Source organism: Lissotriton vulgaris, chromosome 9 (genome assembly GCF_964263255.1).
Source record: "Lissotriton vulgaris chromosome 9, aLisVul1.2, whole genome shotgun sequence".
Lineage (NCBI taxonomy): Eukaryota > Metazoa > Chordata > Amphibia > Caudata > Salamandridae > Lissotriton > Lissotriton vulgaris.
In genome coordinates this window covers 539582516-539608354 of record NC_141697.1, presented here as the reverse complement: position 1 = coordinate 539608354, position 25839 = coordinate 539582516, and the positions used below count along the sequence as shown (strand labels likewise).

Genomic DNA, 25839 nt, shown 5'->3' with positions numbered 1-25839 from the left:
AACCATCCTCTGCTAATTTTGCTTGATTTTCCTTCCAAGGACCAAGCTGTCATTTCCACATAGCCAGAAATGAAAAGTGCAAGCTTGTGCCAGCTATGTGAGAAAAGACTTCTCAACTATTCGTGTCTGTGTAATACAAGAGTGATCGTGAAAGGTACAACCCTGTACTTTGAAAGTAAAGACACACAATTATAACCATAAATGACTGACTGGTGGGAGCTTCACACAACTTTCTGGGCATGCTTTGAATTTCATTCTTCCCTTTTTGTTCTGCTCTTATCTATCTTCTGGGCATTTCATGGAATGTTCTCTTTCTCTTCCCTGCTTTGCTTCCCATGCTGCCTATATATGCTCATTTCTACTATTTGTACTGTTGCTTTTCATTTCTTCTCTTCTGCACAACTTTGTCCTTGGTTTCAATCCCCAGTTCCTTACCCTCTGCAAAAAACGTTCTACTGCTTCTCATGTTGGTATCTAAACCAAATGCACCATTGAAGCTGGTGCAAGATAGTCATTGATTTCTGCAACGTAATATTTAGAACCGAGAGCTAACACATCAGAGGGCGTTGGTGGTATAGTGGTGAGCATAGCTGCTTCCCAAGCAGTTGACCCGGGTTCGATTCCCGGCCAACGCACTGAAAATACTTATATATTCTGCAAGAAGGATATATTGTAATGCAACATGTCACAAAATGGAAATTTCACGAACAGATTAATCAGCCATATATAAAAAAATAAACAAATACGTGGGCAAACATCTCAATCGCACCTTCTGCTACATACATTGTCCTAATATATGATAAGTTTCATAAAGCAGAGTCACAACACACATGTGCTGGTAATAAATTTGTTACAGTGGGCAGACAATGAAAGGGCTGAGGCCCGACCAGACATTGTAACTCCAGCATCTCTATGTTAAAAAGCATTTCTAGGCAATATCTAGCCTCTGAAAAAAATATGCAAGATCCACCGATAAATCTGGCAAAAGTCCCTAACATTTTGTGCATACTTGTGCTCTCACCTGAATGTAGCGCCACCTTGTAGCTGTCGAAGGAAACTGCTGCTCACAAAATGTTTTATCAGAAGGCAAGTTGAGAGGAATCCAAGAGTCAGATGTCCATGGAAAGAACCACTCACTGAAGCAGGAATGTTGGAGGCTTCATATTCGCATAGTTTCCTGTCCAACGTCCACAACGCTCCCAAACGCTCAAAAGCCTCACACCGGGCAAGCCCTCACCGGGTATATCTCTGGCTCCAAGGTAAAGCCAAATCCTGAGCATGCTAGTGCTAGGATCACAGAGCGAGAGAGAGATGGTTCAAGAGCTACTGTCTTGATAAAGGCCTGAAACGGCTAGTGCCTAAGAGTGTCTGACTTTCAGTTATGACTGATTGTGAGAGGGGAAGATGAAGTTTTTCTGCACCCAGCATGCCTTGGGATATACTTATGCAAATGAGGTGAGAGCCAGACCAATCCCATGCTACTCTGCCTAATGCTCCTTATCTGCATAAAAAGAACACTTTCACAACGGAGCAGAGTGGCGCAGCGGAAGCGTGCTGGGCCCATAACCCAGAGGTCGATGGATCGAAACCATCCTCTGCTAATTTTGCTTGATTTTACTTCCAAGGACCAAGCTGTCATTTCCACGCTACCAGCAAGGAAAAGCGCAAGCTTGTGCCAGCTATGTGAGAAAAGACTTCTCAACTATCTGTGTCTGCTGAAATACAAGAGAGGGATCGTCAAAGGCTCCACACTGTACTTTGAAAGTAAAGGCACACAATAATAAGCATGAATGACTGGTGGGACCTTCAAACACTTTTATGTGGAGGCTTTGAATTTCATTCTTCCCTTTTTTGTTCTGCTCTTATCTATCTCCTGGGCATTTCATGGAATGTTCTCTATTTCTCTTCCCTGCTTTGCTTCCCATGCTGCCTCTATGTGTTCATATCTTTTATTTGTATTGCTGCTTTCCATTCTTCTCTTCTGCACAGCTTTGTCCTTGGTTTCAATCCCAGTTCCTTACCCTCTTCAAAAACTTTCTATTGCTTTTCATGTTGGTATCTAAACCAAATGCACCATTGAAGTTGGTGCATGATAGTCATTGAACTCAGGGTCCTAATGTTTAGAACCGAGAGCGCAAAGATCAGAGGGCGTTGGTGGTATAGTGGTGAGCATAGCTGCCTTCCAAGCAGTTGACCCGGGTTCGATTCCCGGCCAACGCAGTACAAATACATATATATTCTGCAAGCAGGATATATTTTAAAGCAACATTTCACAAACTGGTAATATAATTAAGAGGTTAATCAGCCATTATATAAAAAATAAACAAATATGTAGGCAAGCATTTCGATCGCCCCTTCTGCTATATTCATTGTCCTAATATATGATAAGTTTCATAAAGCAGAGTCACCACTCACATGTACTGGTAAAAAAATATGTTACAGTGGGCAGACAATGAAAGGGCTGAGGCCCGACCAGACATTTTAACTCCAGCATCTCTATGTTAAAAAGCATTTCCTAGGCAATATTTAGCCTCTGAAAAAGATATGCAAGATCCAGCAATAAATCTGGCAAAAGTCCCCAACATTTTGTGCATACTTGTGCCCTCACCTGAATGTAGCACCACCTTGTAGCCGTCGGAGGTAACTGCAGCTCACAAAATGTTTCATCAGAGGGCAAGTTTAGAGGAATCCAAAAGGCAGATGTCCATGGAAAGAGCCTCCGACTGCAGCAGGAAGTTTGGATGCTTCAAATTTGCATAGCTTCCAGTCCAACGTCCTCTCATGTACCGAACGCTCCCAAACGCTCTAAAGCCTTATACCGGCAAGCCCTCACCGGGTAGATCTCTGGCTCCCAGGAAAAGCCAAATACTGAGCATGCAAGCACTAGGATCACAGAGAGAGAGAGAGACAGAGAGCGTCGGAGAGCTGTTGTCTTGTTAAAGGCCTGAAACGGCTAGTGCCTAAGAGGGTCTGGACTTTCAGTTGTGACTGATTGTGAGAGGGGAAGATAAAGATTTTCTGCACCCAGCATGCCTTGCGATATACTTAGGCAAATGAGGTGAGAGCCCGACCAATCCCACGTCACTTCTCTGAATGCCTCCTCATCTGCATAAAGAGAACACTTTCACAAAGGAGCAGAGTGGCGCAGCGGAAGCGTGCTGGGCCCATAACCCAGAGGTCGATGGATCGAAACCATCCTCTGCTAATTTTGCTTGATTTTCCTTCCAAGGACCAAGCTGTCATTTCCACATAGCCAGAAAGGAAAAGTGCAAGCTTGTGCCAGCTATGTGAGAAAAGACTTCTCAACTATTCGTGTCTGTGTAATACAAGAGTGATCGTGAAAGGTACAACCCTGTACTTTGAAAGTAAAGACACACAATTATAACCATAAATGACTGGTGGGAGCTTCACACAACTTTCTGGGCATGCTTTGAATTTCATTCTTCCCTTTTTGTTCTGCTCTTATCTATCTCCTGGGCATTTCATGGAATGTTCTCTTTCTCTTCCCTGCTTTGCTTCCCATGCTGCCTATATATGCTCATTTCTACTATTTGTACTGTTGCTTTTCATTTCTTCTCTTCTGCACAACTTTGTCCTTGGTTTCAATCCCCAGTTCCTTACCCTCTGCAAAAAACGTTCTACTGCTTCTCATGTTGGTATCTAAACCAAATGCACCATTGAAGCTGGTGCAAGATAGTCATTGATTTCTGCAACGTAATATTTAGAACCGAGAGCTAACACATCAGAGGGCGTTGGTGGTATAGTGGTGAGCATAGCTGCTTCCCAAGCAGTTGACCCGGGTTCGATTCCCGGCCAACGCACTGAAAATACTTATATATTCTGCAAGCAGGATATATTGTAATGCAACATGTCACAAAATGGAAATTTCACGAACAGATTAATCAGCCATATATAAAAAAATAAACAAATACGTGGGCAAACATCTCAATCGCACCTTCTGCTACATACATTGTCCTAATATATGATAAGTTTCATAAAGCAGAGTCACAACACACATATGCTGGTAATAAATTTGTTACAGTGGGCAAACAATGGAAGGGCTGAGGCCCGACCAGACATTGTAACTCCAGCATCTCTATGTTAAAAAGCATTTCTAGGCAATATCTAGCCTCTGAAAAAAATATGCAAGATCCACCGATAAATCTGGCAAAAGTCCCTAACATTTTGTGCATACTTGTGCTCTCACCTGAATGTAGCGCCACCTTGTAGCTGTCGAAGGAAACTGCTGCTCACAAAATGTTTTATCAGAAGGCAAGTTGAGAGGAATCCAAGAGTCAGATGTCCATGGAAATAACCACTCACTGAAGCAGGAATGTTGGAGGCTTCATATTCGCATAGTTTCCTGTCCAACGTCCACTCACGTCCCGAACGCTCCCAAACGCTCAAAAGCCTCACACCGGGCAAGCCCTCACCGGGTATATCTCTGGCTCCAAGGTAAAGCCAAATCCTGAGCATGCTAGTGCTAGGATCACAGAGCGAGAGAGAGATGGTTCAAGAGCTACTGTCTTGATAAAGGCCTGAAACGGCTAGTGCCTAAGAGTGTCTGACTTTCAGTTATGACTGATTGTGAGAGGGGAAGATGAAGTTTTTCTGCACCCAGCATGCCTTGGGATATACTTATGCAAATGAGGTGAGAGCCAGACCAATCCCATGCTACTCTGCTTAATGCTCCTTATCTGCATAAAAAGAACACTTTCACAACAGAGCAGAGTGGCGCAGCGGAAGCGTGCTGGGCCCATAACCCAGAGGTCGGTGGATCGAAACCATCCTCTGCTAATTTTGCTTGATTTTACTTCCAAGGACCAAGCTGTCATTTCCACGCTGCCAGCAAGGAAAAGCGCAAGCGTGTGCCAGCTATGTGAGAAAAGACTTCTCAACTATCTGTGTCTGCTGAAATACAAGAGAGGGATCGTCAAAGGCTCCACACTGTACTTTGAAAGTAAAGGCACACAATAATAAGCATGAATGACTGGTGGGACCTTCAAACACTTTTATGTGGAGGCTTTGAATTTCATTCTTCCCTTTTTTGTTCTGCTCTTATCTATCTCCTGGGCATTTCATGGAATGTTCTCTATTTCTCTTCCCTGCTTTGCTTCCCATGCTGCCTCTATGTGTTCATATCCATTATTTGTATTGCTGCTTTCCATTCTTCTCTTCTGCACAGCTTTGTCCTTGGTTTCAATCCCAGTTCCTTACCCTCTACAAAAACTTTCTATTGCTTTTCATGTTGGTATCTAAACCAAATGCACCATTGAAGCTGGTGCATGATAGTCATTGAACTCAGGGTCCTAATGTTTAGAACCGAGAGCGCAAAGATCAGAGGGCGTTGGTGGTATAGTGGTGAGCATAGCTGCCTTCCAAGCAGTTGACCCGGGTTCGATTCCCGGCCAACGCAGTACAAATACTTATAAATTCTGCAAGCAGGATATATTTTAAAGCAACATTTCACAAAATGGTAATATAATTAAGAGGTTAATCAGCCATTATATAAAAAATAAACAAATATGTAGGCAAGCATTTCGATCGCCCCTTCTGCTATATTCATTGTCCTAATATATGATAAGTTTCATAAAGCAGAGTCACCACTCACATGTACTGGTAAAAAAATATGTTACAGTGGGCAGACAATGAAAGGGCTGAGGCCCGACCAGACATTTTAACTCCAGCATCTCTATGTTAAAAAGCATTTCCTAGGCAATATTTAGCCTCTGAAAAAAATATGCAAGATCCAGCAATAAATCTGGCAAAAGTCCCCAACATTTTGTGCATACTTGTGCCCTCACCTGAATGTAGCACCACCTTGTAGCCGTCGGAGGTAACTGCAGCTCACAAAATGTTTCATCAGAGGGCAAGTTTAGAGGAATCCAAAAGGCAGATGTCCATGGAAAGAGCCTCCGACTGCAGCAGGAAGTTTGGATGCTTCAAATTTGCATAGCTTCCAGTCCAACGTCCTCTCATGTACCGAACGCTCCCAAACGCTCTAAAGCCTTATACCCGGCAAGCCCTCACCGGGTAGATCTCTGGCTCCCAGGTAAAGCCAAATACTGAGCATGCAAGCACTAGGATCACAGAGAGAGAGAGAGACAGAGAGCGTCGGAGAGCTGTTGTCTTGTTAAAGGCCTGAAACGGCTAGTGCCTAAGAGGGTCTGGACTTTCAGTTGTGACTGATTGTGAGAGGGGAAGATAAAGATTTTCTGCACCCAGCATGCCTTGCGATATACTTAGGCAAATGAGGTGAGAGCCCGACCAATCCCACGTCACTTCTCTGAATGCCTCCTCATCTGCATAAAGAGAACACTTTCACAAAGGAGCAGAGTGGCGCAGCGGAAGCGTGCTGGGCCCATAACCCAGAGGTCGATGGATCGAAACCATCCTCTGCTAATTTTGCTTGATTTTCCTTCCAAGGACCAAGCTGTCATTTCCACATAGCCAGAAAGGAAAAGTGCAAGCTTGTGCCAGCTATGTGAGAAAAGACTTCTCAACTATTCGTGTCTGTGTAATACAAGAGTGATCGTGAAAGGTACAACCCTGTACTTTGAAAGTAAAGACACACAATTATAACCATAAATGACTGACTGGTGGGAGCTTCACACAACTTTCTGGGCATGCTTTGAATTTCATTCTTCCCTTTTTGTTCTGCTCTTATCTATCTCCTGGGCATTTCATGGAATGTTCTCTTTCTCTTCCCTGCTTTGCTTCCCATGCTGCCTATATATGCTCATTTCTACTATTTGTACTGTTGCTTTTCATTTCTTCTCTTCTGCACAACTTTGTCCTTGGTTTCAATCCCCAGTTCCTTACCCTCTGCAAAAAACGTTCTACTGCTTCTCATGTTGGTATCTAAACCAAATGCACCATTGAAGCTGGTGCAAGATAGTCATTGATTTCTGCAACGTAATATTTAGAACCGAGAGCTAACACATCAGAGGGCGTTGGTGGTATAGTGGTGAGCATAGCTGCTTCCCAAGCAGTTGACCCAGGTTCGATTCCCGGCCAACGCACTGAAAATACTTATATATTCTGCAAGCAGGATATATTGTAATGCAACATGTCACAAAATGGAAATTTCACGAACAGATTAATCAGCCATATATAAAAAAATAAACAAATACGTGGGCAAACATCTCAATCGCACCTTCTGCTACATACATTGTCCTAATATATGATAAGTTTCATAAAGCAGAGTCACAACACACATGTGCTGGTAATAAATTTGTTACAGTGGGCAAACAATGGAAGGGCTGAGGCCCGACCAGACATTGTAACTCCAGCATCTCTATGTTAAAAAGCATTTCTAGGCAATATTTAGCCTCTGAAAAAAATATGCAAGATCCACCGATAAATCTGGCAAAAGTCCCTAACATTTTGTGCATACTTGTGCTCTCACCTGAATGTAGCGCCACCTTGTAGCTGTCGAAGGAAACTGCTGCTCACAAAATGTTTTATCAGAAGGCAAGTTGAGAGGAATCCAAGAGTCAGATGTCCATGGAAAGAACCACTCACTGAAGCAGGAATGTTGGAGGCTTCATATTCGCATAGTTTCCTGTCCAACGTCCACTCACGTCCCGAACGCTCAAAAGCCTCACACCGGGCAAGCCCTCACCGGGTATATCTCTGGCTCCAAGGTAAAGCCAAATCCTGAGCATGCTAGTGCTAGGATCACAGAGCGAGAGAGAGATGGTTCAAGAGCTACTGTCTTGATAAAGGCCTGAAACGGCTAGTGCCTAAGAGTGTCTGACTTTCAGTTATGACTGATTGTGAGAGGGGAAGATGAAGTTTTTCTGCACCCAGCATGCCTTGGGATATACTTATGCAAATGAGGTGAGAGCCAGACCAATCCCATGCTACTCTGCCTAATGCTCCTTATCTGCATAAAAAGAACACTTTCACAACGGAGCAGAGTGGCGCAGCGGAAGCGTGCTGGGCCCATAACCCAGAGGTCGATGGATCGAAACCATCCTCTGCTAATTTTGCTTGATTTTACTTCCAAGGACCAAGCTGTCATTTCCACGCTACCAGCAAGGAAAAGCGCAAGCTTGTGCCAGCTATGTGAGAAAAGACTTCTCAACTATCTGTGTCTGCTGAAATACAAGAGAGGGATCGTCAAAGGCTCCACACTGTACTTTGAAAATAAAGGCACACAATAATAAGCATGAATGACTGGTGGGACCTTCAAACACTTTTATGTGGAGGCTTTGAATTTCATTCTTCCCTTTTTTGTTCTGCTCTTATCTATCTCCTGGGCATTTCATGGAATGTTCTCTATTTCTCTTCCCTGCTTTGCTTCCCATGCTGCCTCTATGTGTTCATATCTATTATTTGTATTGCTGCTTTCCATTCTTCTCTTCTGCACAGCTTTGTCCTTGGTTTCAATCCCAGTTCCTTACCCTCTACAAAAACTTTCTATTGCTTTTCATGTTGGTATCTAAACCAAATGCACAATTGAAGCTGGTGCATGATAGTCATTGAACTCAGGGTCCTAATGTTTAGAACCGAGAGCGCACAGATCAGAGGGCGTTGGTGGTATAGTGGTGAGCATAGCTGCCTTCAAAAAAGTGGACCCGGGTTCGATTCCCGGCCAACGCAGTACAAATACTTATATATTCTGCAAGCAGGATATATTTTAAAGCAACATTTCACAAAATGGTAATATAATGAAGAGGTTAATCAGCCATTATATAAAAAATAAACAAATATGTAGGCAAGCATGTCGATCGCCCCTTCTGCTATATTCATTGTCCTAATATATGATAAGTTTCATAAAGCAGAGTCACCACTCACATGTGCTGGTAAAAAAATATGTTACAGTGGGCAGACAATGAAAGGGCTGAGGCCCGACCAGACATTTTAACTCCAGCATCTCTATGTTAAAAAGCATTTCCTAGGCAATATTTAGCCTCTGAAAAAAATATGCAAGATCCAGCAATAAATCTGGCAAAAGTCCCCAACATTTTGTGCATACTTGTGCCCTCACCTGAATGTAGCACCGCCTTGTAGCCGTCGGAGGTAACTGCAGCTCACAAAATGTTTCATCAGAGGGCAAGTTTAGAGGAATCCAAAAGGCAGATGTCCATGGAAAGAGCCTCCGACTGCAGCAGGAAGTTTGGATGCTTCAAATTTGCATAGCTTCCAGTCCAACGTCCTCTCATGTACCGAATGCTCCCAAACGCTCTAAAGCCTTATACCCGGCAAGCCCTCACCGGGTAGATCTCTGGCTCCCAGGTAAAGCCAAATACTGAGCATGCAAGCACTAGGATCACAGAGAGAGAGAGAGACAGAGAGCGTCGGAGAGCTGTTGTCTTGTTAAAGGCCTGAAACGGCTAGTGCCTAAGAGGGTCTGGACTTTCAGTTGTGACTGATTGTGAGAGGGGAAGATAAAGATTTTCTGCACCCAGCATGCCTTGCGATATACTTAGGCAAATGAGGTGAGAGCCTGACCAATCCCACGTCACTTCTCTGAATGCCTCCTCATCTGCATAAAGAGAACACTTTCACAAAGGAGCAGAGTGGCGCAGCGGAAGCGTGCTGGGCCCATAACCCAGAGGTCGATGGATCGAAACCATCCTCTGCTAATTTTGCTTGATTTTCCTTCCAAGGACCAAGCTGTCATTTCCACATAGCCAGAAAGGAAAAGTGCAAGCTTGTGCCAGCTATGTGAGAAAAGACTTCTCAACTATTCGTGTCTGTGTAATACAAGAGTGATCGTGAAAGGTACAACCCTGTACTTTGAAAGTAAAGACACACAATTATAACCATAAATGACTGACTGGTGGGAGCTTCACACAACTTTCTGGGCATGCTTTGAATTTCATTCTTCCCTTTTTGTTCTGCTCTTATCTATCTCCTGGGCATTTCATGGAATGTTCTCTTTCTCTTCCCTGCTTTGCTTCCCATGCTGCCTATATATGCTCATTTCTACTATTTGTACTGTTGCTTTTCATTTCTTCTCTTCTGCACAACTTTGTCCTTGGTTTCAATCCCCAGTTCCTTACCCTCTGCAAAAAACGTTCTACTGCTTCTCATGTTGGTATCTAAACCAAATGCACCATTGAAGCTGGTGCAAGATAGTCATTGATTTCTGCAACATAATATTTAGAACCGAGAGCTAACACATCAGAGGGCGTTGGTGGTATAGTGGTGAGCATAGCTGCTTCCCAAGCAGTTGACCCGGGTTCGATTCCCGGCCAACGCACTGAAAATACTTATATATTCTGCAAGCAGGATATATTGTAATGCAACATGTCACAAAATGGAAATTTCACGAACAGATTAATCAGCCATATATAAAAAAATAAACAAATACGTGGGCAAACATCTCAATCGCACCTTCTGCTACATACATTGTCCTAATATATGATAAGTTTCATAAAGCAGAGTCACAACACACATGTGCTGGTAATAAATTTGTTACAGTGGGCAAACAATGGAAGGGCTGAGGCCCGACCAGACATTGTAACTCCAGCATCTCTATGTTAAAAAGCATTTCTAGGCAATATCTAGCCTCTGAAAAAATATGCAAGATCCACCGATAAATCTGGCAAAAGTCCCTAACATTTTGTGCATACTTGTGCTCTCACCTGAATGTAGCGCCACCTTGTAGCTGTCGAAGGAAACTGCTGCTCACAAAATGTTTTATCAGAAGGCAAGTTGAGAGGAATCCAAGAGTCAGATGTCCATGGAAAGAACCACTCACTGAAGCAGGAATGTTGGAGGCTTCATATTCGCATAGTTTCCTGTCCAACGTCCACAACGCTCCCAAACGCTCAAAAGCCTCACACCGGGCAAGCCCTCACCGGGTATATCTCTGGCTCCAAGGTAAAGCCAAATCCTGAGCATGCTAGTGCTAGGATCACAGAGCGAGAGAGAGATGGTTCAAGAGCTACTGTCTTGATAAAGACCTGAAACGGCTAGTGCCTAAGAGTGTCTGACTTTCAGTTATGACTGATTGTGAGAGGGGAAGATGAAGTTTTTCTGCACCCAGCATGCCTTGGGATATACTTATGCAAATGAGGTGAGAGCCAGACCAATCCCATGCTACTCTGCCTAATGCTCCTTATCTGCATAAAAAGAACACTTTCACAACGGAGCAGAGTGGCACAGCGGAAGCGTGCTGGGCCCATAACCCAGAGGTCGATGGATCGAAACCATCCTCTGCTAATTTTGCTTGATTTTACTTCCAAGGACCAAGCTGTCATTTCCACGCTACCAGCAAGGAAAAGCGCAAGCTTGTGCCAGCTATGTGAGAAAAGACTTCTCAACTATCTGTGTCTGCTGAAATACAAGAGAGGGATCGTCAAAAGCTCCACACTGTACTTTGAAAGTAAAGGCACACAATAATAAGCATGAATGACTGGTGGGACCTTCAAACACTTTTATGTGGAGGCTTTGAATTTCATTCTTCCCTTTTTTGTTCTGCTCTTATCTATCTCCTGGGCATTTCATGGAATGTTCTCTATTTCTCTTCCCTGCTTTGCTTCCCATGCTGCCTCTATGTGTTCATATCTATTATTTGTATTGCTGCTTTCCATTCTTCTCTACTGCACAGCTTTGTCCTTGGTTTCAATCCCAGTTCCTTACCCTCTACAAAAACTTTCTATTGCTTTTCATGTTGGTATCTAAACCAAATGCACCATTGAAGCTGGTGCATGATAGTCATTGAACTCAGGGTCCTAATGTTTAGAACCGAGAGCGCAAAGATCAGAGGGCGTTGGTGGTATAGTGGTGAGCATAGCTGCCTTCCAAGCAGTTGACCCGGGTTCGATTCCCGGCCAACGCAGTACAAATACATATATATTCTGCAAGCAGGATATATTTTAAAGCAACATTTCACAAACTGGTAATATAATTAAGAGGTTAATCAGCCATTATATAAAAAATAAACAAATATGTAGGCAAGCATTTCGATCGCCCCTTCTGCTATATTCATTGTCCTAATATATGATAAGTTTCATAAAGCAGAGTCACCACTCACATGTACTGGTAAAAAAATATGTTACAGTGGGCAGACAATGAAAGGGCTGAGGCCCGACCAGACATTTTAACTCCAGCATCTCTATGTTAAAAAGCATTTCCTAGGCAATATTTAGCCTCTGAAAAAAATATGCAAGATCCAGCAATAAATCTGGCAAAAGTCCCCAACATTTTGTGCATACTTGTGCCCTCACCTGAATGTAGCACCACCTTGTAGCCGTCGGAGGTAACTGCAGCTCACAAAATGTTTCATCAGAGGGCAAGTTTAGAGGAATCCAAAAGGCAGATGTCCATGGAAAGAGCCTCCGACTGCAGCAGGAAGTTTGGATGCTTCAAATTTGCATAGCTTCAAGTCCAACGTCCTCTCATGTACCGAACGCTCCCAAACGCTCTAAAGCCTTATACCGGCAAGCCCTCACCGGGTAGATCTCTGGCTCCCAGGAAAAGCCAAATACTGAGCATGCAAGCACTAGGATCACAGAGAGAGAGAGAGACAGAGAGCGTCGGAGAGCTGTTGTCTTGTTAAAGGCCTGAAACGGCTAGTGCCTAAGAGGGTCTGGACTTTCAGTTGTGACTGATTGTGAGAGGGGAAGATAAAGATTTTCTGCACCCAGCATGCCTTGCGATATACTTAGGCAAATGAGGTGAGAGCCCGACCAATCCCACGTCACTTCTCTGAATGCCTCCTCATCTGCATAAAGAGAACACTTTCACAAAGGAGCAGAGTGGCGCAGCGGAAGCGTGCTGGGCCCATAACCCAGAGGTCGATGGATCGAAACCATCCTCTGCTAATTTTGCTTGATTTTCCTTCCAAGGACCAAGCTGTCATTTCCACATTGCCAGAAAGGAAAAGTGCAAGCTTGTGCCAGCTATGTGAGAAAAAACTTCTCAACTATTCGTGTCTGTGTAATACAAGAGTGATCGTGAAAGGTACAACCCTGTACTTTGAAAGTAAAGACACACAATTATAACCATAAATGACTGGTGGGAGCTTCACACAACTTTCTGGGCATGCTTTGAATTTCATTCTTCCCTTTTTGTTCTGCTCTTATCTATCTCCTGGGCATTTCATGGAATGTTCTCTTTCTCTTCCCTGCTTTGCTTCCCATGCTGCCTATATATGCTCATTTCCACTATTTGTACTGTTGCTTTTCATTTCTTCTCTTCTGCACAACTTTGTCCTTGGTTTCAATCCCCAGTTCCTTACCCTCTGCAAAAAACGTTCTACTGCTTCTCATGTTGGTATCTAAACCGAATGCACCATTGAAGCTGGTGCAAGATAGTCATTGATTTCTGCAACGTAATATTTAGAACCGAGAGCTAACACATCAGAGGGCGTTGGTGGTATAGTGGTGAGCATAGCTGCTTCCCAAGCAGTTGACCCGGGTTCGATTCCCGGCCAACGCACTGAAAATACTTATATATTCTGCAAGCAGGATATATTGTCATGTAACAAAATGGAAATTTCACGAACAGATTAATCAGCCATATATAAAAAAATAAACAAATACGTGGGCAAACATCTCAATCGCACCTTCTGCTACATACATTGTCCTAATATATGATAAGTTTCATAAAGCAGAGTCACAACACACATGTGCTGGTAATAAATTTGTTACAGTGGGCAAACAATGGAAGGGCTGAGGCCCGACCAGACATTGTAACTCCAGCATCTCTATGTTAAAAAGCATTTCTAGGCAATATCTAGCCTCTGAAAAAAATATGCAAGATCCACCGATAAATCTGGCAAAAGTCCCTAACATTTTGTGCATACTTGTGCTCTCACCTGAATGTAGCGCCACCTTGTAGCTGTCGAAGGAAACTGCTGCTCACAAAATGTTTTATCAGAAGGCAAGTTGAGAGGAATCCAAGAGTCAGATGTCCATGGAAAGAACCACTCACTGAAGCAGGAATGTTGGAGGCTTCATATTCGCATAGTTTCCTGTCCAACGTCCACAACGCTCCCAAACGCTCAAAAGCCTCACACCGGGCAAGCCCTCACCGGGTATATCTCTGGCTCCAAGGTAAAGCCAAATCCTGAGCATGCTAGTGCTAGGATCACAGAGCGAGAGAGAGATGGTTCAAGAGCTACTGTCTTGATAAAGGCCTGAAACGGCTAGTGCCTAAGAGTGTCTGACTTTCAGTTATGACTGATTGTGAGAGGGGAAGATGAAGTTTTTCTGCACCCAGCATGCCTTGGGATATACTTATGCAAATGAGGTGAGAGCCAGACCAATCCCATGCTACTCTGCCTAATGCTCCTTATCTGCATAAAAAGAACACTTTCACAACGGAGCAGAGTGGCGCAGCGGAAGCGTGCTGGGCCCATAACCCAGAGGTCGATGGATCGAAACCATCCTCTGCTAATTTTGCTTGATTTTACTTCCAAGGACCAAGCTGTCATTTCCACGCTACCAGCAAGGAAAAGCGCAAGCTTGTGCCAGCTATGTGAGAAAAGACTTCTCAACTATCTGTGTCTGCTGAAATACAAGAGAGGGATCGTCAAAGGCTCCACACTGTACTTTGAAAGTAAAGGCACACAATAATAAGCATGAATGACTGGTGGGACCTTCAAACACTTTTATGTGGAGGCTTTGAATTTCATTCTTCCCTTTTTTGTTCTGCTCTTATCTATCTCCTGGGCATTTCATGGAATGTTCTCTATTTCTCTTCCCTGCTTTGCTTCCCATGCTGCCTCTATGTGTTCATATCTTTTATTTGTATTGCTGCTTTCCATTCTTCTCTTCTGCACAGCTTTGTCCTTGGTTTCAATCCCAGTTCCTTACCCTCTTCAAAAACTTTCTATTGCTTTTCATGTTGGTATCTAAACCAAATGCACCATTGAAGTTGGTGCATGATAGTCATTGAACTCAGGGTCCTAATGTTTAGAACCGAGAGCGCAAAGATCAGAGGGCGTTGGTGGTATAGTGGTGAGCATAGCTGCCTTCCAAGCAGTTGACCCGGGTTCGATTCCCGGCCAACGCAGTACAAATACATATATATTCTGCAAGCAGGATATATTTTAAAGCAACATTTCACAAACTGGTAATATAATTAAGAGGTTAATCAGCCATTATATAAAAAATAAACAAATATGTAGGCAAGCATTTCGATCGCCCCTTCTGCTATATTCATTGTCCTAATATATGATAAGTTTCATAAAGCAGAGTCACCACTCACATGTACTGGTAAAAAAATATGTTACAGTGGGCAGACAATGAAAGGGCTGAGGCCCGACCAGACATTTTAACTCCAGCATCTCTATGTTAAAAAGCATTTCCTAGGCAATATTTAGCCTCTGAAAAAGATATGCAAGATCCAGCAATAAATCTGGCAAAAGTCCCCAACATTTTGTGCATACTTGTGCCCTCACCTGAATGTAGCACCACCTTGTAGCCGTCGGAGGTAACTGCAGCTCACAAAATGTTTCATCAGAGGGCAAGTTTAGAGGAATCCAAAAGGCAGATGTCCATGGAAAGAGCCTCCGACTGCAGCAGGAAGTTTGGATGCTTCAAATTTGCATAGCTTCCAGTCCAACGTCCTCTCATGTACCGAACGCTCCCAAACGCTCTAAAGCCTTATACCGGCAAGCCCTCACCGGGTAGATCTCTGGCTCCCAGGAAAAGCCAAATACTGAGCATGCAAGCACTAGGATCACAGAGAGAGAGAGAGACAGAGAGCGTCGGAGAGCTGTTGTCTTGTTAAAGGCCTGAAACGGCTAGTGCCTAAGAGGGTCTGGACTTTCAGTTGTGACTGATTGTGAGAGGGGAAGATAAAGATTTTCTGCACCCAGCATGCCTTGCGATATACTTAGGCAAATGAGGTGAGAGCCCGACCAATCCCACGTCACTTCTCTGAATGCCTCCTCATCTGCATAAAGAGAACACTTTCACAAAGGAGCAGAGTGGCGCAGCGGAAGCGTGCTGGGCCCATAACCCAGAGGTCGATGGATCGAAACCATCCTCTGCTAATTTTGCTTGATTTTCCTTCCAAGGACCAAGCTGTCATTTCCACATAGCCAGAAAGGAAAAGTGCAAGCTTGTGCCAGCTATGTGAGAAAAGACTTCTCAACTATTCGTGTCTGTGTAATACAAGAGTGATCGTGAAAGGTACAACCCTGTACTTTGAAAGTAAAGACACACAATTATAACCATAAATGACTGGTGGGAGCTTCACACAACTTTCTGGGCATGCTTTGAATTTCATTCTTCCCTTTTTGTTCTGCTCTTATCTATCTCCTGGGCATTTCATGGAATGTTCTCTTTCTCTTCCCTGCTTTGCTTCCCATGCTGCCTATATATGCTCATTTCTACTATTTGTACTGTTGCTTTTCATTTCTTCTCTTCTGCACAACTTTGTCCTTGGTTTCAATCCCCAGTTCCTTACCCTCTGCAAAAAACGTTCTACTGCTTCTCATGTTGGTATCTAAACCAAATGCACCATTGAAGCTGGTGCAAGATAGTCATTGATTTCTGCAACGTAATATTTAGAACCGAGAGCTAACACATCAGAGGGCGTTGGTGGTATAGTGGTGAGCATAGCTGCTTCCCAAGCAGTTGACCCGGGTTCGATTCCCGGCCAACGCACTGAAAATACTTATATATTCTGCAAGCAGGATATATTGTAATGCAACATGTCACAAAATGGAAATTTCACGAACAGATTAATCAGCCATATATAAAAAAATAAACAAATACGTGGGCAAACATCTCAATCGCACCTTCTGCTACATACATTGTCCTAATATATGATAAGTTTCATAAAGCAGAGTCACAACACACATATGCTGGTAATAAATTTGTTACAGTGGGCAAACAATGGAAGGGCTGAGGCCCGACCAGACATTGTAACTCCAGCATCTCTATGTTAAAAAGCATTTCTAGGCAATATCTAGCCTCTGAAAAAAATATGCAAGATCCACCGATAAATCTGGCAAAAGTCCCTAACATTTTGTGCATACTTGTGCTCTCACCTGAATGTAGCGCCACCTTGTAGCTGTCGAAGGAAACTGCTGCTCACAAAATGTTTTATCAGAAGGCAAGTTGAGAGGAATCCAAGAGTCAGATGTCCATGGAAAGAACCACTCACTGAAGCAGGAATGTTGGAGGCTTCATATTCGCATAGTTTCCTGTCCAACGTCCACTCACGTCCCGAACGCTCCCAAACGCTCAAAAGCCTCACACCGGGCAAGCCCTCACCGGGTATATCTCTGGCTCCAAGGTAAAGCCAAATCCTGAGCATGCTAGTGCTAGGATCACAGAGCGAGAGAGAGATGGTTCAAGAGCTACTGTCTTGATAAAGGCCTGAAACGGCTAGTGCCTAAGAGTGTCTGACTTTCAGTTATGACTGATTGTGAGAGGGGAAGATGAAGTTTTTCTGCACCCAGCATGCCTTGGGATATACTTATGCAAATGAGGTGAGAGCCAGACCAATCCCATGCTACTCTGCTTAATGCTCCTTATCTGCATAAAAAGAACACTTTCACAACAGAGCAGAGTGGCGCAGCGGAAGCGTGCTGGGCCCATAACCCAGAGGTCGATGGATCGAAACCATCCTCTGCTAATTTTGCTTGATTTTACTTCCAAGGACCAAGCTGTCATTTCCACGCTGCCAGCAAGGAAAAGCGCAAGCGTGTGCCAGCTATGTGAGAAAAGACTTCTCAACTATCTGTGTCTGCTGAAATACAAGAGAGGGATCGTCAAAGGCTCCACACTGTACTTTGAAAGTAAAGGCACACAATAATAAGCATGAATGACTGGTGGGACCTTCAAACACTTTTATGTGGAGGCTTTGAATTTCATTCTTCCCTTTTTTGTTCTGCTCTTATCTATCTCCTGGGCATTTCATGGAATGTTCTCTATTTCTCTTCCCTGCTTTGCTTCCCATGCTGCCTCTATGTGTTCATATCTATTATTTGTATTGCTGCTTTCCATTCTTCTCTTCTGCACAGCTTTGTCCTTGGTTTCAATCCCAGTTCCTTACCCTCTACAAAAACTTTCTATTGCTTTTCATGTTGGTATCTAAACCAAATGCACCATTGAAGCTGGTGCATGATAGTCATTGAACTCAGGGTCCTAATGTTTAGAACCGAGAGCGCAAAGATCAGAGGGCGTTGGTGGTATAGTGGTGAGCATAGCTGCCTTCCAAGCAGTTGACCCGGGTTCGATTCCCGGCCAACGCAGTACAAATACTTATATATTCTGCAAGCAGGATATATTTTAAAGCAACATTTCACAAAATGGTAATATAATTAAGAGGTTAATCAGCCATTATATAAAAAATAAACAAATATGTAGGCAAGCATTTCGATCGCCCCTTCTGCTATATTCATTGTCCTAATATATGATAAGTTTCATAAAGCAGAGTCACCACTCACATGTACTGGTAAAAAAATATGTTACAGTGGGCAGACAATGAAAGGGCTGAGGCCCGACCAGACATTTTAACTCCAGCATCTCTATGTTAAAAAGCATTTCCTAGGCAATATTTAGCCTCTGAAAAAAATATGCAAGATCCAGCAATAAATCTGGCAAAAGTCCCCAACATTTTGTGCATACTTGTGCCCTCACCTGAATGTAGCACCACCTTGTAGCCGTCGGAGGTAACTGCAGCTCACAAAATGTTTCATCAGAGGGCAAGTTTAGAGGAATCCAAAAGGCAGATGTCCATGGAAAGAGCCTCCGACTGCAGCAGGAAGTTTGGATGCTTCAAATTTGCATAGCTTCCAGTCCAACGTCCTCTCATGTACCGAACGCTCCCAAACGCTCTAAAGCCTTATACCCGGCAAGCCCTCACCGGGTAGATCTCTGGCTCCCAGGTAAAGCCAAATACTGAGCATGCAAGCACTAGGATCACAGAGAGAGAGAGAGACAGAGAGCGTCGGAGAGCTGTTGTCTTGTTAAAGGCCTGAAACGGCTAGTGCCTAAGAGGGTCTGGACTTTCAGTTGTGACTGATTGTGAGAGGGGAAGATAAAGATTTTCTGCACCCAGCATGCCTTGCGATATACTTAGGCAAATGAGGTGAGAGCCCGACCAATCCCACGTCACTTCTCTGAATGCCTCCTCATCTGCATAAAGAGAACACTTTCACAAAGGAGCAGAGTGGCGCAGCGGAAGCGTGCTGGGCCCATAACCCAGAGGTCGATGGATCGAAACCATCCTCTGCTAATTTTGCTTGATTTTCCTTCCAAGGACCAAGCTGTCATTTCCACATAGCCAGAAATGAAAAGTGCAAGCTTGTGCCAGCTATGTGAGAAAAGACTTCTCAACTATTCGTGTCTGTGTAATACAAGAGTGATCGTGAAAGGTACAACCCTGTACTTTGAAAGTAAAGACACACAATTATAACCATAAATGACTGACTGGTGGGAGCTTCACACAACTTTCTGGGCATGCTTTGAATTTCATTCTTCCCTTTTTGTTCTGCTCTTATCTATCTTCTGGGCATTTCATGGAATGTTCTCTTTCTCTTCCCTGCTTTGCTTCCCATGCTGCCTATATATGCTCATTTCTACTATTTGTACTGTTGCTTTTCATTTCTTCTCTTCTGCACAACTTTGTCCTTGGTTTCAATCCCCAGTTCCTTACCCTCTGCAAAAAACGTTCTACTGCTTCTCATGTTGGTATCTAAACCAAATGCACCATTGAAGCTGGTGCAAGATAGTCATTGATTTCTGCAACGTAATATTTAGAACCGAGAGCTAACACATCAGAGGGCGTTGGTGGTATAGTGGTGAGCATAGCTGCTTCCCAAGCAGTTGACCCGGGTTCGATTCCCGGCCAACGCACTGAAAATACTTATATATTCTGCAAGCAGGATATATTGTAATGCAACATGTCACAAAATGGAAATTTCACGAACAGATTAATCAGCCATATATAAAAAAATAAACAAATACGTGGGCAAACATCTCAATCGCACCTTCTGCTACATACATTGTCCTAATATATGATAAGTTTCATAAAGCAGAGTCACAACACACATATGCTGGTAATAAATTTGTTACAGTGGGCAAACAATGGAAGGGCTGAGGCCCGACCAGACATTGTAACTCCAGCATCTCTATGTTAAAAAGCATTTCTAGGCAATATCTAGCCTCTGAAAAAAATATGCAAGATCCACCGATAAATCTGGCAAAAGTCCCTAACATTTTGTGCATACTTGTGCTCTCACCTGAATGTAGCGCCACCTTGTAGCTGTCGAAGGAAACTGCTGCTCACAAAATGTTTTATCAGAAGGCAAGTTGAGAGGAATCCAAGAGTCAGATGTCCATGGAAAGAACCACTCACTGAAGCAGGAATGTTGGAGGCTTCATATTCGCATAGTTTCCTGTCCAACGTCCACTCACGTCCCGAACGCTCAAAAGCCTCACACCGGGCAAGCCCTCACCGGGTATATCTCTGGCTCCAAGGTAAAGCCAAATCCTGAGCATGCTAGTGCTAGGATCACAGAGCGAGAGAGAGATGGTTCAAGAGCTACTGTCTTGATAAAGGCCTGAAACGGCTAGTGCCTAAGAGTGTCTGACTTTCAGTTATGACTGATTGTGAGAGGGGAAGATGAAGTTTTTCTGCACCCAGCATGCCTTGGGATATACTTATGCAAATGAGGTGAGAGCCAGACCAATCCCATGCTACTCTGCCTAATGCTCCTTATCTGCATAAAAAGAACACTTTCACAACGGAGCAGAGTGGCGCAGCGGAAGCGTGCTGGGCCCATAACCCAGAGGTCGATGGATCGAAACCATCCTCTGCTAATTTTGCTTGATTTTACTTCCAAGGACCAAGCTGTCATTTCCACGCTACCAGCAAGGAAAAGCGCAAGCTTGTGCCAGCTATGTGAGAAAAGACTTCTCAACTATCTGTGTCTGCTGAAATACAAGAGAGGGATCGTCAAAGGCTCCACACTGTACTTTGAAAGTAAAGGCACACAATAATAAGCATGAATGACTGGTGGGACCTTCAAACACTTTTATGTGGAGGCTTTGAATTTCATTCTTCCCTTTTTTGTTCTGCTCTTATCTATCTCCTGGGCATTTCATGGAATGTTCTCTATTTCTCTTCCCTGCTTTGCTTCCCATGCTGCCTCTATGTGTTCATATCTATTATTTGTATTGCTGCTTTCCATTCTTCTCTTCTGCACAGCTTTGTCCTTGGTTTCAATCCCAGTTCCTTACCCTCTACAAAAACTTTCTATTGCTTTTCATGTTGGTATCTAATTCAAATGCACAATTGAAGCTGGTGCATGATAGTCATTGAACTCAGGGTCCTAATGTTTAGAACCGAGAGCGCACAGATCAGAGGGCGTTGGTGGTATAGTGGTGAGCATAGCTGCCTTCAAAAAAGTGGACCCGGGTTCGATTCCCGGCCAACGCAGTACAAATACTTATATATTCTGCAAGCAGGATATATTTTAAAGCAACATTTCACAAAATGGTAATATAATGAAGAGGTTAATCAGCCATTATATAAAAAATAAACAAATATGTAGGCAAGCATGTCGATCGCCCCTTCTGCTATATTCATTGTCCTAATATATGATAAGTTTCATAAAGCAGAGTCACCACTCACATGTGCTGGTAAAAAAATATGTTACAGTGGGCAGACAATGAAAGGGCTGAGGCCCGACCAGACATTTTAACTCCAGCATCTCTATGTTAAAAAGCATTTCCTAGGCAATATTTAGCCTCTGAAAAAAATATGCAAGATCCAGCAATAAATCTGGCAAAAGTCCCCAACATTTTGTGCATACTTGTGCCCTCACCTGAATGTAGCACCGCCTTGTAGCCGTCGGAGGTAACTGCAGCTCACAAAATGTTTCATCAGAGGGCAAGTTTAGAGGAATCCAAAAGGCAGATGTCCATGGAAAGAGCCTCCGACTGCAGCAGGAAGTTTGGATGCTTCAAATTTGCATAGCTTCCAGTCCAACGTCCTCTCATGTACCGAATGCTCCCAAACGCTCTAAAGCCTTATACCCGGCAAGCCCTCACCGGGTAGATCTCTGGCTCCCAGGTAAAGCCAAATACTGAGCATGCAAGCACTAGGATCACAGAGAGAGAGAGAGACAGAGAGCGTCGGAGAGCTGTTGTCTTGTTAAAGGCCTGAAACGGCTAGTGCCTAAGAGGGTCTGGACTTTCAGTTGTGACTGATTGTGAGAGGGGAAGATAAAGATTTTCTGCACCCAGCATGCCTTGCGATATACTTAGGCAAATGAGGTGAGAGCCTGACCAATCCCACGTCACTTCTCTGAATGCCTCCTCATCTGCATAAAGAGAACACTTTCACAAAGGAGCAGAGTGGCGCAGCGGAAGCGTGCTGGGCCCATAACCCAGAGGTCGATGGATCGAAACCATCCTCTGCTAATTTTGCTTGATTTTCCTTCCAAGGACCAAGCTGTCATTTCCACATAGCCAGAAAGGAAAAGTGCAAGCTTGTGCCAGCTATGTGAGAAAAGACTTCTCAACTATTCGTGTCTGTGTAATACAAGAGTGATCGTGAAAGGTACAACCCTGTACTTTGAAAGTAAAGACACACAATTATAACCATAAATGACTGACTGGTGGGAGCTTCACACAACTTTCTGGGCATGCTTTGAATTTCATTCTTCCCTTTTTGTTCTGCTCTTATCTATCTCCTGGGCATTTCATGGAATGTTCTCTTTCTCTTCCCTGCTTTGCTTCCCATGCTGCCTATATATGCTCATTTCTACTATTTGTACTGTTGCTTTTCATTTCTTCTCTTCTGCACAACTTTGTCCTTGGTTTCAATCCCCAGTTCCTTACCCTCTGCAAAAAACGTTCTACTGCTTCTCATGTTGGTATCTAAACCAAATGCACCATTGAAGCTGGTGCAAGATAGTCATTGATTTCTGCAACATAATATTTAGAACCGAGAGCTAACACATCAGAGGGCGTTGGTGGTATAGTGGTGAGCATAGCTGCTTCCCAAGCAGTTGACCCGGGTTCGATTCCCGGCCAACGCACTGAAAATACTTATATATTCTGCAAGCAGGATATATTGTAATGCAACATGTCACAAAATGGAAATTTCACGAACAGATTAATCAGCCATATATAAAAAAATAAACAAATACGTGGGCAAACATCTCAATCGCACCTTCTGCTACATACATTGTCCTAATATATGATAAGTTTCATAAAGCAGAGTCACAACACACATGTGCTGGTAATAAATTTGTTACAGTGGGCAAACAATGGAAGGGCTGAGGCCCGACCAGACATTGTAACTCCAGCATCTCTATGTTAAAAAGCATTTCTAGGCAATATCTAGCCTCTGAAAAAAATATGCAAGATCCACCGATAAATCTGGCAAAAGTCCCTAACATTTTGTGCATACTTGTGCTCTCACCTGAATGTAGCGCCACCTTGTAGCTGTCGAAGGAAACTGCTGCTCACAAAATGTTTTATCAGAAGGCAAGTTGAGAGGAATCCAAGAGTCAGATGTCCATGGAAAGAACCACTCACTGAAGCAGGAATGTTGGAGGCTTCATATTCGCATAGTTTCCTGTCCAACGTCCACTCACGTCCCGAACGCTCCCAAACGCTCCCAAACGCTCAAAAGCCTCACACCGGGCAAGCCCTCACCCGGTATATCTCTGGCTCCCAGGTAAAGCCAAATCCTGAGCATGCTAGTGCTAGGATCACAGAGAGAGAGAGAGATGGTTCAAGAGCTACTGTCTTGATAAAGGCCTGAAACGGCTAGTGCCTAAGAGTGTCTGACTTTCAGTTATGACTGATTGTGAGAGGGGAAGATGAAGTTTTTCTGCACCCAGCATGCCTTGGGATATACTTATGCAAATGAGGTGAGAGCCAGACCAATCCCATGCTACTCTGCTTAATGCTCCTTATCTGCATAAAAAGAACACTTTCACAACGGAGCAGAGTGGCGCAGCGGAAGCGTGCTGGGCCCATAACCCAGAGGTCGATGGATCGAAACCATCCTCTGCTAATTTTGCTTGATTTTACTTCCAAGGACCAAGCTGTCATTTCCACGCTGCCAGCAAGGAAAAGCGCAAGCGTGTGCCAGCTATGTGAGAAAAGACTTCTCAACTATCTGTGTCTGCTGAAATACAAGAGAGGGATCGTCAAAGGATCCACACTGTACTTTGAAAGTAAAGGCACACAATAATAAGCATGAATGACTGGTGGGACCTTCAAACACTTTTATGTGGAGGCTTTGAATTTCATTCTTCCCTTTTTTGTTCTGCTCTTATCTATCTCCTGGGCATTTCATGGAATGTTCTCTATTTCTCTTCCCTGCTTTGCTTCCCATGCTGCCTCTATGTGTTCATATCTATTATTTGTATTGCTGCTTTCCATTCTTCTCTTCTGCACAGCTTTGTCCTTGGTTTCAATCCCAGTTCCTTACCCTCTACAAAAACTTTCTATTGCTTTTCATGTTGGTATCTAAACCAAATGCACCATTGAAGCTGGTGCATGATAGTCATTGAACTCAGGGTCCTAATGTTTAGAACCGAGAGCGCAAAGATCAGAGGGCGTTGGTGGTATAGTGGTGAGCATAGCTGCCTTCCAAGCAGTTGACCCGGGTTCGATTCCCGGCCAACGCAGTACAAATACTTATATATTCTGCAAGCAGGATATATTTTAAAGCAACATTTCACAAAATGGTAATATAATTAAGAGGTTAATCAGCCATTATATAAAAAATAAACAAATATGTAGGCAAGCATTTCGATCGCCCCTTCTGCTATATTCATTGTCCTAATATATGATAAGTTTCATAAAGCAGAGTCACCACTCACATGTACTGGTAAAAAAATATGTTACAGTGGGCAGACAATGAAAGGGCTGAGGCCCGACCAGACATTTTAACTCCAGCATCTCTATGTTAAAAAGCATTTCCTAGGCAATATTTAGCCTCTGAAAAAAATATGCAAGATCCAGCAATAAATCTGGCAAAAGTCCCCAACATTTTGTGCATACTTGTGCCCTCACCTGAATGTAGCACCACCTTGTAGCCGTCGGAGGTAACTGCAGCTCACAAAATGTTTCATCAGAGGGCAAGTTTAGAGGAATCCAAAAGGCAGATGTCCATGGAAAGAGCCTCCGACTGCAGCAGGAAGTTTGGATGCTTCAAATTTGCATAGCTTCCAGTCCAACGTCCTCTCATGTACCGAACGCTCCCAAACGCTCTAAAGCCTTATACCCGGCAAGCCCTCACCGGGTAGATCTCTGGCTCCCAGGTAAAGCCAAATACTGAGCATGCAAGCACTAGGATCACAGAGAGAGAGAGAGACAGAGAGCGTCGGAGAGCTGTTGTCTTGTTAAAGGCCTGAAACGGCTAGTGCCTAAGAGGGTCTGGACTTTCAGTTGTGACTGATTGTGAGAGGGGAAGATAAAGATTTTCTGCACCCAGCATGCCTTGCGATATACTTAGGCAAATGAGGTGAGAGCCCGACCAATCCCACGTCACTTCTCTGAATGCCTCCTCATCTGCATAAAGAGAACACTTTCACAAAGGAGCAGAGTGGCGCAGCGGAAGCGTGCTGGGCCCATAACCCAGAGGTCGATGGATCGAAACCATCCTCTGCTAATTTTGCTTGATTTTCCTTCCAAGGACCAAGCTGTCATTTCCACATAGCCAGAAATGAAAAGTGCAAGCTTGTGCCAGCTATGTGAGAAAAGACTTCTCAACTATTCGTGTCTGTGTAATACAAGAGTGATCGTGAAAGGTACAACCCTGTACTTTGAAAGTAAAGACACACAATTATAACCATAAATGACTGACTGGTGGGAGCTTCACACAACTTTCTGGGCATGCTTTGAATTTCATTCTTCCCTTTTTGTTCTGCTCTTATCTATCTTCTGGGCA

General features: G+C 43.7%; 13 non-coding genes across 13 annotated transcripts; all 13 read left to right on the top strand.

Moving 5' to 3' along the window:
• The first annotated feature begins 563 nt into the window (after positions 1–563).
• On the top strand, positions 564–635 carry TRNAG-CCC (transfer RNA glycine (anticodon CCC)). The gene has a single exon. It is a non-coding gene; the product is annotated as a tRNA-Gly (tRNA).
• Positions 636–2148: 1513 nt separating this feature from the next.
• Positions 2149–2220, top strand: TRNAG-UCC (transfer RNA glycine (anticodon UCC)). Its single transcript has one exon. It is a non-coding gene; the product is annotated as a tRNA-Gly (tRNA).
• A 1529-nt stretch (positions 2221–3749) lies between these two features.
• Positions 3750–3821, top strand: TRNAG-CCC (transfer RNA glycine (anticodon CCC)). The gene has a single exon. It is a non-coding gene; the product is annotated as a tRNA-Gly (tRNA).
• Positions 3822–5344: 1523 nt separating this feature from the next.
• TRNAG-UCC (transfer RNA glycine (anticodon UCC)) lies at positions 5345–5416 on the top strand. The gene has a single exon. It is a non-coding gene; the product is annotated as a tRNA-Gly (tRNA).
• A 4725-nt stretch (positions 5417–10141) lies between these two features.
• On the top strand, positions 10142–10213 carry TRNAG-CCC (transfer RNA glycine (anticodon CCC)). The gene has a single exon. It is a non-coding gene; the product is annotated as a tRNA-Gly (tRNA).
• Positions 10214–11725: 1512 nt separating this feature from the next.
• On the top strand, positions 11726–11797 carry TRNAG-UCC (transfer RNA glycine (anticodon UCC)). Its single transcript has one exon. It is a non-coding gene; the product is annotated as a tRNA-Gly (tRNA).
• A 1529-nt stretch (positions 11798–13326) lies between these two features.
• TRNAG-CCC (transfer RNA glycine (anticodon CCC)) lies at positions 13327–13398 on the top strand. Its single transcript has one exon. It is a non-coding gene; the product is annotated as a tRNA-Gly (tRNA).
• A 1506-nt stretch (positions 13399–14904) lies between these two features.
• On the top strand, positions 14905–14976 carry TRNAG-UCC (transfer RNA glycine (anticodon UCC)). Its single transcript has one exon. It is a non-coding gene; the product is annotated as a tRNA-Gly (tRNA).
• Positions 14977–16505: 1529 nt separating this feature from the next.
• Positions 16506–16577, top strand: TRNAG-CCC (transfer RNA glycine (anticodon CCC)). The gene has a single exon. It is a non-coding gene; the product is annotated as a tRNA-Gly (tRNA).
• Positions 16578–18100: 1523 nt separating this feature from the next.
• Positions 18101–18172, top strand: TRNAG-UCC (transfer RNA glycine (anticodon UCC)). The gene has a single exon. It is a non-coding gene; the product is annotated as a tRNA-Gly (tRNA).
• Positions 18173–19706: 1534 nt separating this feature from the next.
• TRNAG-CCC (transfer RNA glycine (anticodon CCC)) lies at positions 19707–19778 on the top strand. Its single transcript has one exon. It is a non-coding gene; the product is annotated as a tRNA-Gly (tRNA).
• A 3119-nt stretch (positions 19779–22897) lies between these two features.
• TRNAG-CCC (transfer RNA glycine (anticodon CCC)) lies at positions 22898–22969 on the top strand. Its single transcript has one exon. It is a non-coding gene; the product is annotated as a tRNA-Gly (tRNA).
• A 1533-nt stretch (positions 22970–24502) lies between these two features.
• On the top strand, positions 24503–24574 carry TRNAG-UCC (transfer RNA glycine (anticodon UCC)). Its single transcript has one exon. It is a non-coding gene; the product is annotated as a tRNA-Gly (tRNA).
• The last annotated feature ends 1265 nt before the right edge of the window (positions 24575–25839 follow it).